Consider the following 17037-nt stretch of genomic DNA (forward strand, 5'->3'; position numbering starts at 1 on the left):
GGTATAGATTCTCAAAATAATGCCAAAATAAACACCAAATGGTATTTTCCCTTTTAGATGAATTCTTCCTGCTAGCTTGATCTCTGCTACATTTTGTTTTCTGGAATTCTCAATGACCTTTTCAAAAGTTAGGGGTCATAGTGTGTGAAAGGCAGGATTGCATTGGGCTGACCTGTTGAGAGCACCACACTTTTCTACTTTGCTTTGTTCTTTGAGCTGAAAGAAAAAAAATGCCACACATCATTTAGATTTTATTTTAGTAAGAAGTGAGCATAAATACAGTGAACTGTCGAGTTTGCAACACACAAAATGAAACATTTCTATAGATTATATTAGTTCAAGGAAAAACTTCCCAAATGTCACTAGACATAGTGAAAAACTGATAAAATGGATAAGAAAGAGACAAAGTTGATTCACTGAAACAGAAAGTGAATGTCACTGGTCCATTTTTGTTGCTGTATATAGCGTTCCATTTTACAAATCTACTACAATTGCTTTACCCAGTCCCTTCCAGTTTGGAGCAACTGTGAATAATCTTCCTATAAGTTTTCCTTACAAGAATCTTGATTTACATGCACCACAGTGTTTCCATATTATATAGGTAAGAGAGGAATTGCTGGTATATTGCTCAACATTGTGCCAGAGGGTTTTCTAAGATGGTTGTACCAAATTTTGCTCCCACCTGCAGCATATAAAAATTCTTACTGTTCTTCATTCTCATCAATACACAGTGCCGTTACACTTTTAATTTTTCTCCAATCTGGCAGGATTATGGTGGTATTGTTCAGAGGTTTTAATTTACATGTTCTTGATTATTAATAAGGTTGTACACTTTTTAATATAATCTTGGCCATTTGAATTTCCTCTGTTTTGAAGTCTCTGTTCAAGTCTTTTCCAATTTTCTGTTGGATTGTGTATATTTTTCTTGTTGATTTATATCTACCTAAAACCACATGAATAAAGTTTACAGCCATAATATTAAGCAAAAGCAGCAAGATACAAAAGAATGTAAATGTATGTTTCTATTTATATAAAGTTCAAAATCAGGCAAAACAGAATTATTTTGTTAAGGAAGACATAAGTAGGTAGCAATAATATTTTTAAAAGCAAAGAAATAATTGCAATACAATTCAGGAGAGGTTACTTATGACTCTAAATAGATCATGCTTGGAGGAAACAATCTCTGTTTGCTGAGCTGTCGTGGTTTCTAAAATTTGGTCAATAAACCCACCAGTGCTCAGGATGTTGAACACTGAAAATGAATCAAATAAGAAATCCTACTGAAAAAAGAGAATATAATCTTATGTGTAGATAAATAGCAAAAATTAAGCATATACAATGGGGAATGTCAAGTAGTGGTAAGAAATTCCAATTTTTTGACAACATATTATTTTTGTATTTAAAATATACACTTAAGTATAGAATTTACACATTTCCTTGAGGAGAAGATTTATGAGTATCACTGAATATGTATTCTTTTCTCCCCAGAACCCAATGGGAGGGCAGGAGAATGCAAAGTAGATTTTCTATAAATTAATATGTCTTTAAAGGGGAATATAAGGTAATCCCCAGAGCAACAACTGAGAAGACTATTTTCAAAAATTGTACAAAGATATACACTAAAAAACACTACAGATAAGGCAAAATGTAGCACTACAAAATATGCAAGTAACCCTCAGGCAAGGTAGGAAAAGGGAAAGAGAGAAACAGAAAACAAAAAGAATGCACAAAACAAATAATAAAGTGACAGACTTAAATCCTAACATATCAAAAGTTACGTTAAATATAAATGGTTTAAATATACCAATTAAAATAGAAATCATCAGAATATTTTTTTTAGTGACCCAGCTATAAGCTGTCTACAAGAAACTGATTTAAAATACACTAAAATAGTAGATTAAAATCAAAGAGATTAAAAAATATATATACTGTGAAAACACCAATCAAAAGAAAGCTGCATGATTAGGCAAGAAAAAGAAATAAAAGGCATCCAAATAGGCAATGAAGAAGTGAAACTCTTGCTGTTTGCAGACAACATGATTTTATATATAGAAAACGCTAAAGAATTCATTAGAAGACTATTAGCAATAATCAACAACTACAGCAAAGTTGCAGGGTACAAAATCAACTTACAAAAATCAGTTGCATTTCTATATTCTAATAACAAACTAACAGAAAGAGAATGCAAGAATACAATCTCATTTAGAATCACAATAAAAAGAATAAAATATCTAGGAATAAATTTAACCACGGAGGTGAAAGACCTATACAATGAAAACTATAAGATATTATTGAGAGAAATCAATGATGACATAAAGAAATGAAAAGATATTCCATGCACATGGATTGGAAGAATAAATACAGTTAAAATGTCCATACTACCTAAAGCCATCTACAGATTCAATGCAATCCCAATCATAACCTCAATGACATTCTTCATGGAAATAGAACAAAGAATCTTAAAATTCACATGGGGGCAACAAAGACCCCGAATAGGTAAAGCAATCCTGAGAAAAAAGAACAAAGCTGGAGACATCACAATCCTTGACTTTAAAATATACTATGAAGCTATAGTAATCAAAACAGCATGGTACTGCTACAAAAACAGACACACAGATCAACAGAACAGAATTGAAAGCCCAAAGATAAAACCACACATCTACAAACAGCTATTCTTCTACAAAGGAACTAAGAACACACAATGGAGAAAGGAAAGTCTCTTCAATAACTGGTGTTGGGGAAACTGGACAATCACACACAAAAGAATGAAAGCAGACCAGTATCTTTCACCATACACAAAAATTAGCTCAAAATGGATCAAAGACTTGAAGGTAAGATGTGAAACCATAACACTCCTAGAAGAAAATATAGGGAGTACGTTCTTTGACATTGGCCTTTGAAGGATCTTTTCAAATACCTCGTCTACTTGGGCAAGGGAAACAAAAGAAAACATAAACAAGTGGCACTTTGTCAAACAAAAGAGCTTCTGCAAGGCAAAGAAAGCCAGGAACAAAACAAAAAGAGAACCCACCAAATGGGAGAAAATATTTGCAAATCATGTATGTGACAAGGGATTAATCTCCAAAATACATAAAGAACTCACACAACTGAACAACAACAACAAAAAGCCCAATCAAAACAGGGGCAGAGGATCTGAACAGACATTTTTCCAAAGAAGATATACAGATGGCCAATAAGCACATGAGAAGATGTTCAACATCATTAATCATCAGGGAAATGCAAATCAAAGCTACACTAGGTTATCACCTTATACCCATGAGAATGGCTATAATCACCACAACAAAAAATAAAAAATCTTGGTGAGGATGTGGAGAAAAGGGAACCCTCATACACCGCTGGTGGGAACACAAACTGGTGCAGCCACTATGGAAAACAGTATGGAGATTTCTCAAAAAATTAAAAATAGAAATACCATACAACCCAGCTATGCTACTACTGGGTATTTATCCAAAGAACTTGAAATTAATAATTCAAAGAGATGTATGCACCTCTGTGTTCATTGCAGCATTATTTGAAATAGCCAAGAAGTGGAAGCAACCCAAATGCCCATCGACTGATGATTGGATAAAGAAGACGTGGTGTATATATATGCAATGGAATACTACTTAGCCATAAAAAAGACAAAACTGTCCCATTCACAACAACATGGATGGCCTTGAGGGTATTATGTTAAGCAAAATAAGACAGACAGAGAAAGACAAGCACAGCATGATTTCACTCATATGTGGAAGATAAACTAACATATGGACCAAGAGAATAAATTAGTGGTTACCAGAGGGGAAGGGGATTGGGGGGCAGGCATAAGGGCTAAAGGAGCACATTTATATGGTGACTGACAAATAATAATGTACAACTGAAACTTCACAATGTTATAAACTATTGTGTTCTCAATAAAATAAAAATTTAGGAAAAAAGAAAGCTGCATGGCTATACTAATGTCAGATAAAGTCGACTTTAGAGAAAAGAAAATTACCAGATACAAAGAGGGGCATTACATAATGATGAAAGAGTCAATCTATCAAGAAGACAACAGTCCTTAATGTATTAAACAACAGAGCTTCAACAACAAGACAAAAAGAATGATGAGGAGAAGATAACTTCCATTTTTGAGCAGTTAGTATGTGCTAGACCCTGTTTCAAACATTCTCCATTCATTATCTCATTTAATCTTTACCCAAAGAAAAGTAATTACAAAATGCACATTATCTTCATTCCGCATAAGAGTAAATTAAAATTCTAAAGAAGTTTAGCATCTTACCCAAGTTCACACAGTTAGCAATCATCAGGCCAAGTTCTTTTCATTCTTCATACTGCCTCCTTTAAACACTTCGAAAATAAACAGTGTGATTACCACTTCCAACACTGCAGTCCAATATCTCCTCTTCTTAGCCATAAAGCCTTAGATAAACTTTTAATAGGGATTCTAAATTAGTCACAGGAATAAAGTGACCTGAGAAGGCATCAGTAAGTACAAAGAGGGAATGGGGAGAGCCTGGGGCAAGAAGCAGCTAATCATGGGGAAGATGGAAGTCACATTATGACCACAATGATGCCAGAGAGTGTCAAGACTGCCACATAAGATTGGGAAAGCTGGGCACTGCACAACTCCAGGGATGCTATTATCATAGACTAAAACAGACTATCATGTAAATGGCACCACCTGGAGTCACAGTCCACACCATGCTCTACCATTCATGGCATCCCTGACAATAATTATTGCTGTGTGAAAGTAAAAGACTCAAGACTAAAAGCCTAGAAAAGGGTCATTAGCATACGTCTAGGTCCGGGACTCTAGGGCAGAGATGGTTGTCCGATTCAGTGAGTGTAAACCCTGGCAAGCTAAAGCAGCAGTGCCTAGACAGTTGCGTTTAACGGACCAGGAAAAGTGCCCCAAAAGTTGTAATGAATCCAAAAAAGACCCCAAAACTTCACTTTGCCAAGCAATTGTTTTCCTTAAAAACTGTTGTTGACCACAACCATAATTTCCAAAAAGAAACTTTATAAACACATTTTCCTTATTTTGCCAAGACTTGGATAACGTGATCACAGATCAACATTGGTCTGTAAAAAGAGTGACAGGAACCATGGACCGAGCAAGTCAGGGAAAAGGACCAAAGAGAAAAAATAGAAAGAGAGAGAACATTTTCATTTGTGTCCCTTCCCCATAGCCTTGTCCTCCTTCCTCAAAGCCCAAGGATGATCATTAGACTTTGAAGATAATTTCTAAGATTCTTACAGACATTTGACTCATAAACCATCTGAAAAGCCTCGCTGTGATGGCACCTATCAGCGCCAAACCTGCACCAAGTCTTTTTAAGGGTATCATCACCAATACTGTTACACAGGAATGTGGGCTACAACAGACCAGCGTTAGCCAGGAGAGTCCAGGACCAAGATGGCAGCAAAGAGGGAAGTTTTCTGAATATCAAGAGTCTACTGTAAGCCTACTCTTTTATACAATTCTCTATCTAGGTCATTTTGCAGAGTTTTTAACACAACATAGGCACTCAAAAAAATGTTACCTGAATTAATTGCAATTGTCAAATTGACAAGGCAAGTGTACAGAGGTCACTTAAATAAAGAAATACCCAAGGGGTTCCAAGACTTTGCAAGTCTAGAGACAGGTCCCAGCACTCAGAGAGAGAGAGAGAGAGAGAGAGACTTATATAAGTGAGTTTGAATGCTGACTTTGGTTTAGAAGCTGTGCTGTCTCTGACGTGGACTGTGCTTGACTTGAAAAAGTTCATTGCGACCAGAAAGGGGTAAAATCTCTGCAGTGCATCTTCTGCCTGAGTGAGCACAGGTGGTCAACATCACTTCGTCTAGAAGCCTATCCTTCCCGTTTGACTGGTTCTGATGGTAAGGAGCGATTGCTTCTGACATTGTTGGTTACATCTGTGCATTACTTCAGCAAAAGAAAAATCAGTCCAGGAGAATTTAAAAAGCACAGACTCTGAAGTTAGTGTTTTGATTCTGAACTCTGCTGCTCACCAAATACAAGATCTTGAGGGAAACAGTCAATTTCACGAAACCACCATTTCCAACTTGTGAGATAACAGGGATAACATCCACCTTGTAAGTTTTCAAAGGTAAAATGAGATAATCTATGTCAAAGGCACTTTCTATGCTGAAAGTTCTATGTAAACGCTAGTTATCGTTACCCTTTGAATAACCCAATTGATCAGGGATTTGGAACCGTATTTCTGAGCTTTGCTGTGTGATAGCAATACTTTTCTTTACAACTTCAAAGAGGGATGAGAGGGATTTGAAGTTGAACAAAGATAAATACCATAGTGAGAAGTTTAAAAACATTGTTTCTGATGGAAGGAAAATAAATTGACTGGCTGTGTTAATCTCCATTAGTGTTATCTACTAATTAATAATATATTTTAATTAAACAGAGTCAGAGCAGTTTCCACACCAAAGAAAGGTTATTCTTTTCATTCCATTTGCTTAATTCCTACAGCCAAGGGAAGAGAAACTTATTTCAAGTATCAAAAAGCACTGGCAGACACTAGTAAAGCAAGCAATGGATGTAAGCGGTCTTGCCACTTGATCTAATACTTTCAGTGAATAGTCTCCTTCTGTCTTGTAATAATCATGGAGAATTGTTAGGATTCTCCACCATGCACAGAACCTTATTGGGGTTATTGGGAGACAATCCTTGCTTTCTCCTTGCAACAAAGACCAAAAAAAGCAACCCAACTCCTCTCCTTCAAAAAAACACTCCCACTCAAAGAAAACATGCCAACTTGAAGTGAGATAATAGTGATTTCATCTGAATGGAAATTTTTCTTCCCCTGCTTTCCCCAAAGAGAAGAGCTTCCCAAGCAAATAGATGAGATGATAGCCAAGCTAGAGAAGATCAGAAAGGTAAATGTGTCGAGAAGCCCTATAAGTATCTACACAAGCAAGATAAACGAGCCTCTAGTCTTATTCCCCTTCCCTCTGTTCTCCACTACACCATTTTAAAAACTCCAATAACGCCACATAGTACAAGCTTTTTAGCTGGTGACAGTTCTTCAGGACCTTGGCTTCAGCCAAACTAAAGTATTTGTTGTTTCCCAAAGAAATCCTGTTCTCTCCTTCATCTGTGATTTTACTCATGTTTCTTCTTCTGCAAGGAATGCTGCCTAGGGCTCCCATCCTCCACCTGGATAATTTCTCTTTGAATTGCAAATCAAAAATTCAAAGACTGCCTCTTCATGAAACCCTTTTGTAAACTACATCTTCTGGCCCTCCCAGCAGAGTGACATGTTTGTTATTCTACACTCATTAAGCATCTACCAAATTCACTTTTAGAGCATTTATTATATTTTGTGATTAAGCTGTCGCTGATGGTCTGTTTCTCCAACAAGACTGTTAGCTCTGTGAGAGAAAGGATTACATCCTTTCTACTTGGATCTATAGCATCCAGCACATAGTAAAATCTTACACCCTCAATAAATGAATGCACAGTTCAGCAGTTAACAAACTTGCTCACAAAGGACCAGATAGTAAATATTTTAGGTGTCATGAACCATTTAGTCTCTAGCAAATCTGCAATTGTAGTCTACTCAAGTCTACTCAACTCTGCCATGGTAGACCAAAAGCAGCCATGGTCAATATATAAACAAAAGAGTGTGACTGTGTTTCAATAAAACTTTGTTTACAAAAAAAGGTAATGGGTCAGATTTGGCCCAAGGGCCATAGTTGGCTGATCCCTGATAAACCAAAACATCGAATGAATGAGAAAGCCCCAGACAGTTCTTCTCACAAAGAAGACCTCAAGCCCAAGAAAAGATCTGATGATGTAAGGGTAGAAAATGGTAACAGAGCCCTTTCAAACAGAAATAGAAGGGAAGAAATGGCACTATAACATTCCCTTGCCCTCATTCTGGAAACTAGGAGTAATCTAGGTTAACATGCATGCAACTGGGAAAGTGTAAATCCATGAACAACATTATGAGGCTTGCAAACGTAATGTTTTCTTATACTATATTCTAGTAATTAAACATTTTAGTTTACAGACCAAGAGTGCCTACAAATGGAGGACAATGGACTGCCCTATAGAGTGAATTTTTTTTCCTACATTGCATGGGAGCTAAATGCCAGGGGAAGATGCTAGCTACCCAAGACATGATTGTTTATACCAGGAGAATGAAATAATAGAGATGGAAATTCCAGTCATGGTATGAATGATGGATGATATTTGGCAGAGTTCTGAGAGAGAGGGTTTGGACAGGTAACCCCCAAATTAAAATGCACAGGCAATGTAGGTGATACTGAGTATATTTTCAATTCCAGACCAACATACTATGCTAACATCATTGAATGGAAGGTATGTAAATAATCCAATAATGATTTTTTAAGGCATGATGCTGCTGTATATATTTAATATTTTCTTCTCAATATCATATGTTTTGGGGGAATTTCTGGGGCACAAGAAGGACAAGCAGATAAAAGAACGCAGCATGGCAAGTCCAATCAGTCAGAAGGAAACTGTAAAAGAAGAATGTTCACTTAGGTTTCTATCCCACATTCAAATGGAGATCCAAACTTTGAGATACATTTCCAAATGCATATAACACAGATAAAATGTTGGAGTGGTGCCTGATCCCATATAATCCCCTTCTCTGGAAGGCAAAACATCTGACAGTGCTACAATGAAGGAGCCAAATCGTCGTGTTTGAAGCAGCGACATCATTCCCAGCAGCACCACCTGGCTACTGCAGGACGAAGTGGAATTACATGCAAAAGGGGATCCGGAGAATGGAGTGGCACAAACATAAAAAAACTCTGGCCATAAAATAAGCTAAGCATGTTTACTGCCCTTTTGGGAGGAAAGTGTCTAAACAAAGCAAATGGCTGTGTGCGTTTCCAGCCTCCATACTTCCCCCTTTCCTTCTTTCTCTAAAAAAGTATTTCCAGAATTTCAAAAGAGTTGGGCCAAGCTGTACAATACATGAAACATCAATTCATCACAAGTGATCAATGCCCCGTGGAAAAAGGTTGGTACCATGGTCTTTTCTGTTTAATTGGCTTCAGAGGACACACCCTGATGTGCCCTTAAAGCATCGCTGCTCTTTCTATCTAAAAGTGCCCTCTGTGATAGATCTAACTCATTCAGGGGCACAAACAGTGTAGACAACCCATCAACCTCACTTAAATGGATTCCCTTTAGTGGAAAGCCACTATGGTAAATCACTTGATGAGCTTTTGGCCTGAATTTCCTGGACTAATTGTTAGCACATCCCAAAACCACCTGCCATTTTTCCACTTTGGCTCTGAAGACACAGCAAAACATAATAAAAGCTTTGTGAATCCTTTAATCCTATTCTCTTCTCAATTAGAAATGATTCTAGTAATCAAAGCCATGAAAATATCATCAGTCCATTTTACCACTGAGAATAGAATAGAGCTCAACTTTGGTTAAGAACTTTTTAACATTTTGTTTTAAACTCTGAACCCATACTTCAGTTAGTAGTCCTTAATTTTTTGTTTCTGCACTATTTATTTCAAGGATCATAAATTAAGATACCTTCATGGGCCAAACACATAACAAAAATGCATGAAGTAGGATGGATGGAAAAGTATTGGAGAATTCAGTAAACCAGAGATGGAGCCACTACTCTATTCCAACCAAATATTGCCATACAAGAATGTGTGCAAGTATTGTCAGCTATTTTGACTCCCAGAGATTTTTGAAATCTAGATTCTTATGTATGTGTGTAGATTTTAAACATTTACAATTAATTTTTTTAAAAAGTGTGGGCTAACAAAACATATTTAAGGATCAGCTATAGCTCATGACTCGTCTGCTTAACCACCTTTCCTTAATATCCACAAACACATAAGTGACTCTACAAGCTCACCTTTTGTTAATTGTGTCAAAGGTGGAGGAGCATACCAGATACAACACTGGATTCATGTTAGAGGCCAGTGTTTGAATCTGCCACTTAGAACTATCTAACCTTACGGAAGTTATTTCAACTAAGAGCCTTAGGTTATTCATCTGCAATGTATTGTAGATAAGATTTTTAAAATATAGCCTATAGATGCAACTAGCAGAAGGTCTGATTTAAAAAAAATAATAATTTTTTTTGAATCTTAAAGTTTTAAATACCAATACCTCAACACATAACAAACCCTGTTACAGAGCTAATGTTTGGACCGATAAGCCTCTGGTTTCTTACAAATTTGGTTGAGGGGAGGGTACAAGTAAGAGTTAGGTCTCATGAGTTCTCTGATAACAGCAATAATAATAGCTAACATTTAATGCCTACCACTTGTCAGACACTAAATATTAACTCATTTCATTCTTACAACAACCCTACAAGATATCTTACACATAAGAAACTGGGGCCCAGAAAGTAGGTTGTCCACTGTCACCCAATTAGCCATGGTGGAACCAGGATTCAAACCTGCAAATAAAAGCAATGATTTTCAAATTGTGAAAACAAAAAGATGTTAAACATAAAGAAACTCATCAAGTATATTTAAAGTTCAGTTTAAAATGAATCTGTCTCTCAGTGATAGAATAGTATGTTCTTTGAGTTCCTAGTGACTAAAAAGTATTTATTGCTTAAAATCAAACATGTACATGATTCAAATTATATATATTTAAAAACAATATGCTCTAAGAGCTTACACAAAACAATTAACAAAGATGATTCATTGCCACTATGTCTAACAGTACATTCTATAAATGGGAGATACTTTTCAAAATATTCAACAAAATTTAAAAAATTCATTGTCAATCATCTGTTTTGCTGGATATCTCTTTCTATGACCACCGAGAAAGTTTCCAGACACTGAAAATCCAGTTATTAGAAGGTCCAAGATTTTTGAATCTACAGAATCAATTCAGAAGTTAACTCAAGGTTCTCTAGTAAATCTGTATTTCCCTTTGCAATAAGGTTGGAGCTAAGAAGGAATCATCTAGCTACACTTGGAGGAATAATCCTGGCTTATTCAGGAGACAAGCCAACCATTTACATACAAAGGAGAAATGATGTACCAAGAGGACCTTAAAATGCATGCACTGAGAGTCAGCATATACATAACATATCCACAAAAATATATTTAAATATCAACATTCTAAGAACACAAATCGCCACATATATCTGTTCCTTGTCCTGATACGGCCTTTTTGATTCCATCCTCCCACATCTGAACCTTTTAAAGGGTTCAAACACCTACGGATGATCCCTTCAAACTATTTCTCCTCCCTTTCCTTGACAGAGCTCTAGGGAAGAATCTTAACCTCTCACTCTAGAACATGTATCTAGACTAGAAATTTCTCTACATGTGGGAGACAGTTGGCTGGAAACTGTCTTTAACAGATTTCCATTGTAATAGAGCCATTATTCTAAGCCCACTATGACCACTGATAACTTTGCAAAATCCAGAAAAAATTTCTACTTGGATATTCTCTTTCCTCAAACTTAGTATGACTGAAACGAGCCGTATCCAGGTCCCAAACACTGGTTACTCATGATTTCTCTCTTCAGTCCATCAATCTTCTAATCACTATGTTCAAACCATGAGCCTCTTCTTTCTTTTTGTAGATTCTATCTTTTTCATTGTGGCAAAATGTACATAACACAAAATTTACCATTTTAATTCTTTTTAAGTGTGCAATTCAGTAGCATTAAGTACATTTATATTGTTGTACAACCATCACCATTATCCAATCTCCAGAAGTTTTTCATCATGCCAAACTGAAACCCTGTACCCATTAAACAGTAATTCCTTATTCCTTCCTCTCCCAGCTTCTGGTAACTACTATTCTACTTTTTGTCACCATGAATTTGATTATTCTAGGAACCTCCTGTAACAGGAATATACAACATTTGTCCTTTCATGTCTGACTTAACTTCACTTAGCACACAAGCATTTTCTTGGATTTTATTTCTCTTGCTTTGCACTCCATTCAAAAGTTCTATAAAGTCATCCTTCTCTATTACTTTGCATCTGTTCTTTTCTCTCAACTTTCCCTATCATCTCATCTCTCAATTCCTGAAAGAACTTTCTAACAGATGCCACAAGCTTTATCTAGCTACGTTACATTCAGTTCTACATAAAATCTTCTGGAAACATGTTGTTACTTCAAAATGTTTGTTGGTGTCCCACAGACCCAGAGAAAAAGCCCCAACTCCTTAGCCTGCTATGCAAAGCCCTTCACAGTGTGAATTTCATCTATGTCTCCAGCCAAACTCCCATTTACCCTCATGGCAAACTCTGTACTTAATCAAGACAATAAACCCTCTCACCTTGCAAAGCTTGCTTGGGTATGTTCTTCCATTCCCCCACCTTTAATTCTCTTGTTTGTGTATATAAAGCATGCTCTAAAGCTTCCCTGTTAAGCCTGTCCCAGAGGGCTCACTCCTTCACCTTATAACTCCATGACAAATACTTTCTCTAACAGGTGCTGGGCACTTTCTCTTCACTGCCTTTGCATTGTGGATCCTTCCAATATTTGCCTTGTCCTCCCACCTATGTTATGACTCTGAACCTTACACTCACAGCCCCTGATACAGAGGGAGTGCTCAATCAGCATTTTTTTAACTTATGGCACGGGAATTCAACACTTACAGATAGGTGGATTGGTTGCTTTTTACCTAAATCTTTCTCAGAGCTTCCTTTTTGGTCAAAGTAGAAAGCAATCCAATCTCTTAATTCCTGAATAAACCTCGTGGCTTTACCACCACCATGGGTGATGGTTGAAAAGTAGAACTGGTATAGGACATGCCAGGTAAACGTTTGGCCATTTGGCACACTACTATTCAAGTTCGTATGTTATCCTAGTGCCCATAGCTGCTTCCACTGATGGGATTTGCACTTAACTTCACTTGGCACCTCTTGCCTGGGCTGAATATTTGGTTTTCATTGCAAATCATTTTCTCCTCATGTTTTAATACATTTCCACTTGCTTACAATTTATTATGCTTCATTGCACTCAAAGTATATTTTTAACAATGTAAGAGTGCACCATTATACAGAATGGTTGGCCCCTCAGAGACAAGTTAATTTGTGCCCTATGACAATGATTATGAATTTGATTAAGTCATTTCCAGTGATAGATATTATCCCACAAAGGATAAGTTTCCATTCTCTTATTTGGCACCAGTCTGCCAGGTCCCTGCTGACTACATTTCCCTTCTGTATCTTTTTCTTTTACTCTCTCTCAGTGCTATTACAAATGGTGGATGCCTTATAAAAACACACGCTCCATTCTCTCCTTCCAGCCCTGATCAGTGTGACCCAGCCAAGGCAGTTAAGTGGAATGCCCCTGTTGCAAGCCATTTGGGACGCATAACCTCAAGAGAACTAGGAGTCAGATGGCAAAAAGCCATTATTTGAAAAACAAATCTATGCAAGAAAATACCTTTTGCCCATCAGCAAAAGAGCTCCTCATGCTGCAGACCAGAGTTGGCAGGTAGATTGTCTCTTGTGCAGAATTTGAGCTGACTCTGCTCACTTAGAAAGAGCCCCATGTAAGTAGCCTGACAAAGGACATAAAGGACATAGTTCTCATATGCTTTTATTTTGGAAGCGCAAACAAACATTTCTAGATCCCTCCTGCATTTTGTCTGAGAGAATTTTAAATCAGAGTAAAGGAATATTCTATCTTCACTGGTTTTCTTACCAATCCACAGCAATGTAGTCACTTTTCACTTTGTTCTAATCATCCGCTTATCCTCCCTCCCTATTTGAATCTATCCTTAAAAGCCCAAACCTTCTATGAAGGCTTCCCTGACTTACATCCTCCCTTCTTCCAAGTCTTCCAACCCCTCCTGCATCCATCATTGATTTTGACTTTGTTATTTCCTGCCTTGGTTTGTGATGGTTTCTGTGTCTGTGTCCTAAAATATAATCTCCTTGAAAGAAGGAAACTTATGTAGTAGAAACCTTATTTCTTCAGGCTTAACACCAATGCCTTACCTAAAATGAAAATGTAAAAAATATTAGTTGCTGAATTTTTCTTCTTCTTTTCAGTCCAAATTAATATCTCCTGCTTCAAGACTTTATCTAGAATATCGTTTGTTACAAGGTACCTTTCTTACAGTGAAATGTGTGTGTGAGCCTACCACACAAAGTTCTTATTTCGAAGACAACAAGGACAAGCAAACATGAGTTGCATACGTATGTGGGGTCCACTAAAGCTGCCAGACTTAAATTGACTCCTTGAAACTAAATATCTTAGATTTAAACCATCCTGGGTGAGGAATTTACTGAAGCAAAGGACAAGACAATAGCATGTGGGAATGCACAAAAATTCGGGTGAAAAACCACAAAGACAATTCTGGAGAATGTGAAAAAACAAGAAAAAGAAATCATAATAAAAGCCCCTAAAGCAGGATGTGGATACAGCAGAGAATCCAGGCTGCTTCTGGGAGACCTTGCCCAGTATCTCATCAGTTCCTTAGCCAAGATGATCCAGAGACAAGTATGAGTACATATTGTAGATTCTTCAAGGTCATTGTATTTAAACATAACACATGCTTCTCATCCCTGAGTATAGATTCCAAATTCTCAACTAAACAGAAAGGAAGCAAGCACTGCAATTTTTCATTTTCCTTGCTTCCTCCTCCTAAGTGACTAAATGCCTTCCCTGTCCATGGCTGGGGTCCCAGGCAGGATTCTGGACACGCAGAGGAAACCATGGAGCTTATCTCGAGCATTCGTGGCTTAATCTTGGAGAAGATAGGATTTCCTAAGTCATAGGATGACCTATTAGTGAATTGCTCATAAATATTGTAAAGGACCACGTTTTCTAAATCCATGATGCTTGGCTGCGGTATGGGAGAGGAAACAGGGAAAACGGAAAAATTAAATAAAAAGCCAATCATGCAGAAACAGAAACAAACCAAAAAAGTGTTAATCATCAAAAAAGTGTGAGCGTCAACAGGTTCTGGCTTGGAAATTCCTGCAAAATAACATACAACTTTTAATATCTTATCCCTTTAAATGTGGAAAAGTAGAGAGTCAGAAGATAGCTCCTAATCTTTTCTATTACTACTTAACTAATTTTAGTCAGCAAAATTAAGCAACTTTTATTTGCTTGGCAAGTGAATAAAAAAAGAACTTTAAAGCAGTTGAAGCATTAAGCTTTCATCGAACGTTACAGGTAGCTGCCAAAGGAAAATCTTATCTGTTGAAAAAGCAAGTTCAGCACTTAGCTGTAGAGCTACGAAAGTCTGAAGATAAGAAGATGTGGTATCATTTAATTAACAGCCGCCCAATGATGGCTCAGAAGAGATTAATTCTGCTTCCTAAGAAGTTGAGACCAACCTTGGTCTCTACCAGAAAACATGCTTTAACCTATGTTGTGCTTGTTCCTTCTTCCTCCTCCTTCCTCGTTCCTCAGACATTTTCATATTCTCTCTCCACTCCCTCACTCCTCCTTCTCTCTCTCCTTTTTCCTTAGTAAAACCAGTCTTAACTTAAAAAGAAAGTGTCCATTTTCAGTTGCACGAGATATTTCTAGCAATGTATAAGCTTGTTTATTCTTCTTGTAAAAATTAGCAGCTTTCACTCTCTTTAAGAACAAAGAAGGAAATCGATTAACTCAAATTTATGTTGTTAATGAAAGGAAAGAGTGTTCTAATATCTGAAGGGATAGTGGATATAAAAAATTTTTACTACAATGACTTTAACCAAAAATGGTAGTTTTAATTAAGATATAAAAGAAACTCGTATCTCAAAAAGCCATATTTTTATAGAAATACATTGTGAAGAAAGCTGAATAAAAATCTCATAAGTCTATGAAAGTAAAAAATATATAATATAATATAATATAATATAATATGACAGTCAGGAGAAAATATAGCGTGTCACTATGGATTTTTGTCTCTCTTCATTCTTCCCCATTTGACTTTTCCCCTCCTTCATCCCCTTCAGGGATTCTAACCTTGTTGAAGATGCTTCCTAGGAGTATAAAGCATCCAATACCATTTATGTGTGCATGTAGCAGAGAATTCCACTGAAATGGAGTTTTTAAAAAAGATTAATAAAGCCTGAAATGGAGCAATAGATATTTCAGTATTTGAGTGACAACAAAAATGGATGTGTGTATAAATCAGAGAGCAATTCTTCTCCTGAGACAAAATTCAATGTACTATATTGAAAAGGTATTATAGTTAGACTCAAGAAAGAGTGAATTACAGTGACAAAAAGAGAACCTTCATCCAATAATCTACTTTTGTGGATGTGAATCAACATGATACTAATAAATACATGAAATAAAACCACAGCCTGAATAACTCTTAAGTACACAGAGACCACAGGATAGGAGAAATAAGTAACGAAATTCAATGTAGCCACTAGAGTATTTCCCTGAGCCAAGCATGAGTTTTTAAAACATACGAATCTCCTTCCTTACATAAGCTAAGTACTGGGTTTAGTAAAATTGGCTAAATATACTCCCCAGTTTATCCCTTCTTAAACCACAGGGCAATCCTACAGCTTTCAAATGGAAATAGAATAAAATTGGGTGTCTAGCAGGTAATAGAAATTTTGACCTAACTCACAGAATATTCCATTTTTATATTCATATTAATATATAGATATATATTTATATCTTTACTATTTCTATCAATAAAACTAATAATTGGTTGTTACAAAAAAGTATTAAAATAAAGATCATCAATAATACCACTAAGCCCTGTATTATCACTATTGACATGCTAGAGTAGGAGTACCAACTTTCAGATATTTTTCCCTTTATATATACATATGTCTTTGTGTTTACGTATCTTTTTTTTTTACAAAAACAGGATCATAGCAGATGGACTGTATACCATTTTTTTATTCTCTTGATAATATGCAGTGGATTTTTTCCCACATTAATAATATAGATCTACATCACCATTTTGATATACTATATAATCATACCATAATTATATAAATGATCCCTTAGTAATAGGCATTTAGGATTTTTTACAAATTTTTGCTGTCATAATCAATGCTTCAATAAACACCCCTATACATGTATCTCTGCATACTATATATCTTGAATTAAACATGAAATTT

General features: G+C 36.3%; 1 long non-coding RNA gene across 3 annotated transcripts in view; it reads right to left on the minus strand.

Annotated features, from left to right (window-relative positions):
- LOC102150976 (uncharacterized) overlaps positions 1 to 17037 on the minus strand; it is a 79143-nt gene that overhangs the window by 23825 nt on the left and 38281 nt on the right. For 2 of the 3 annotated variants that reach the window (XR_011427346.1, XR_011427345.1), the window contains exons 3-4: positions 13391 to 13508; positions 10350 to 10424 (exon numbers count right to left, since the gene is read on the minus strand). This is a non-coding gene — a long non-coding RNA (uncharacterized lncRNA). Of the gene's footprint in view, positions 1 to 8370; positions 8503 to 10349; positions 10425 to 13390; positions 13509 to 17037 lie in introns of those variants that run through there. The other variant, XR_002800753.2, reaches the window with a different exon arrangement.

Source organism: Equus caballus, chromosome 16, assembly GCF_041296265.1.
Source record: "Equus caballus isolate H_3958 breed thoroughbred chromosome 16, TB-T2T, whole genome shotgun sequence".
Taxonomy (NCBI): domain Eukaryota; kingdom Metazoa; phylum Chordata; class Mammalia; order Perissodactyla; family Equidae; genus Equus; species Equus caballus.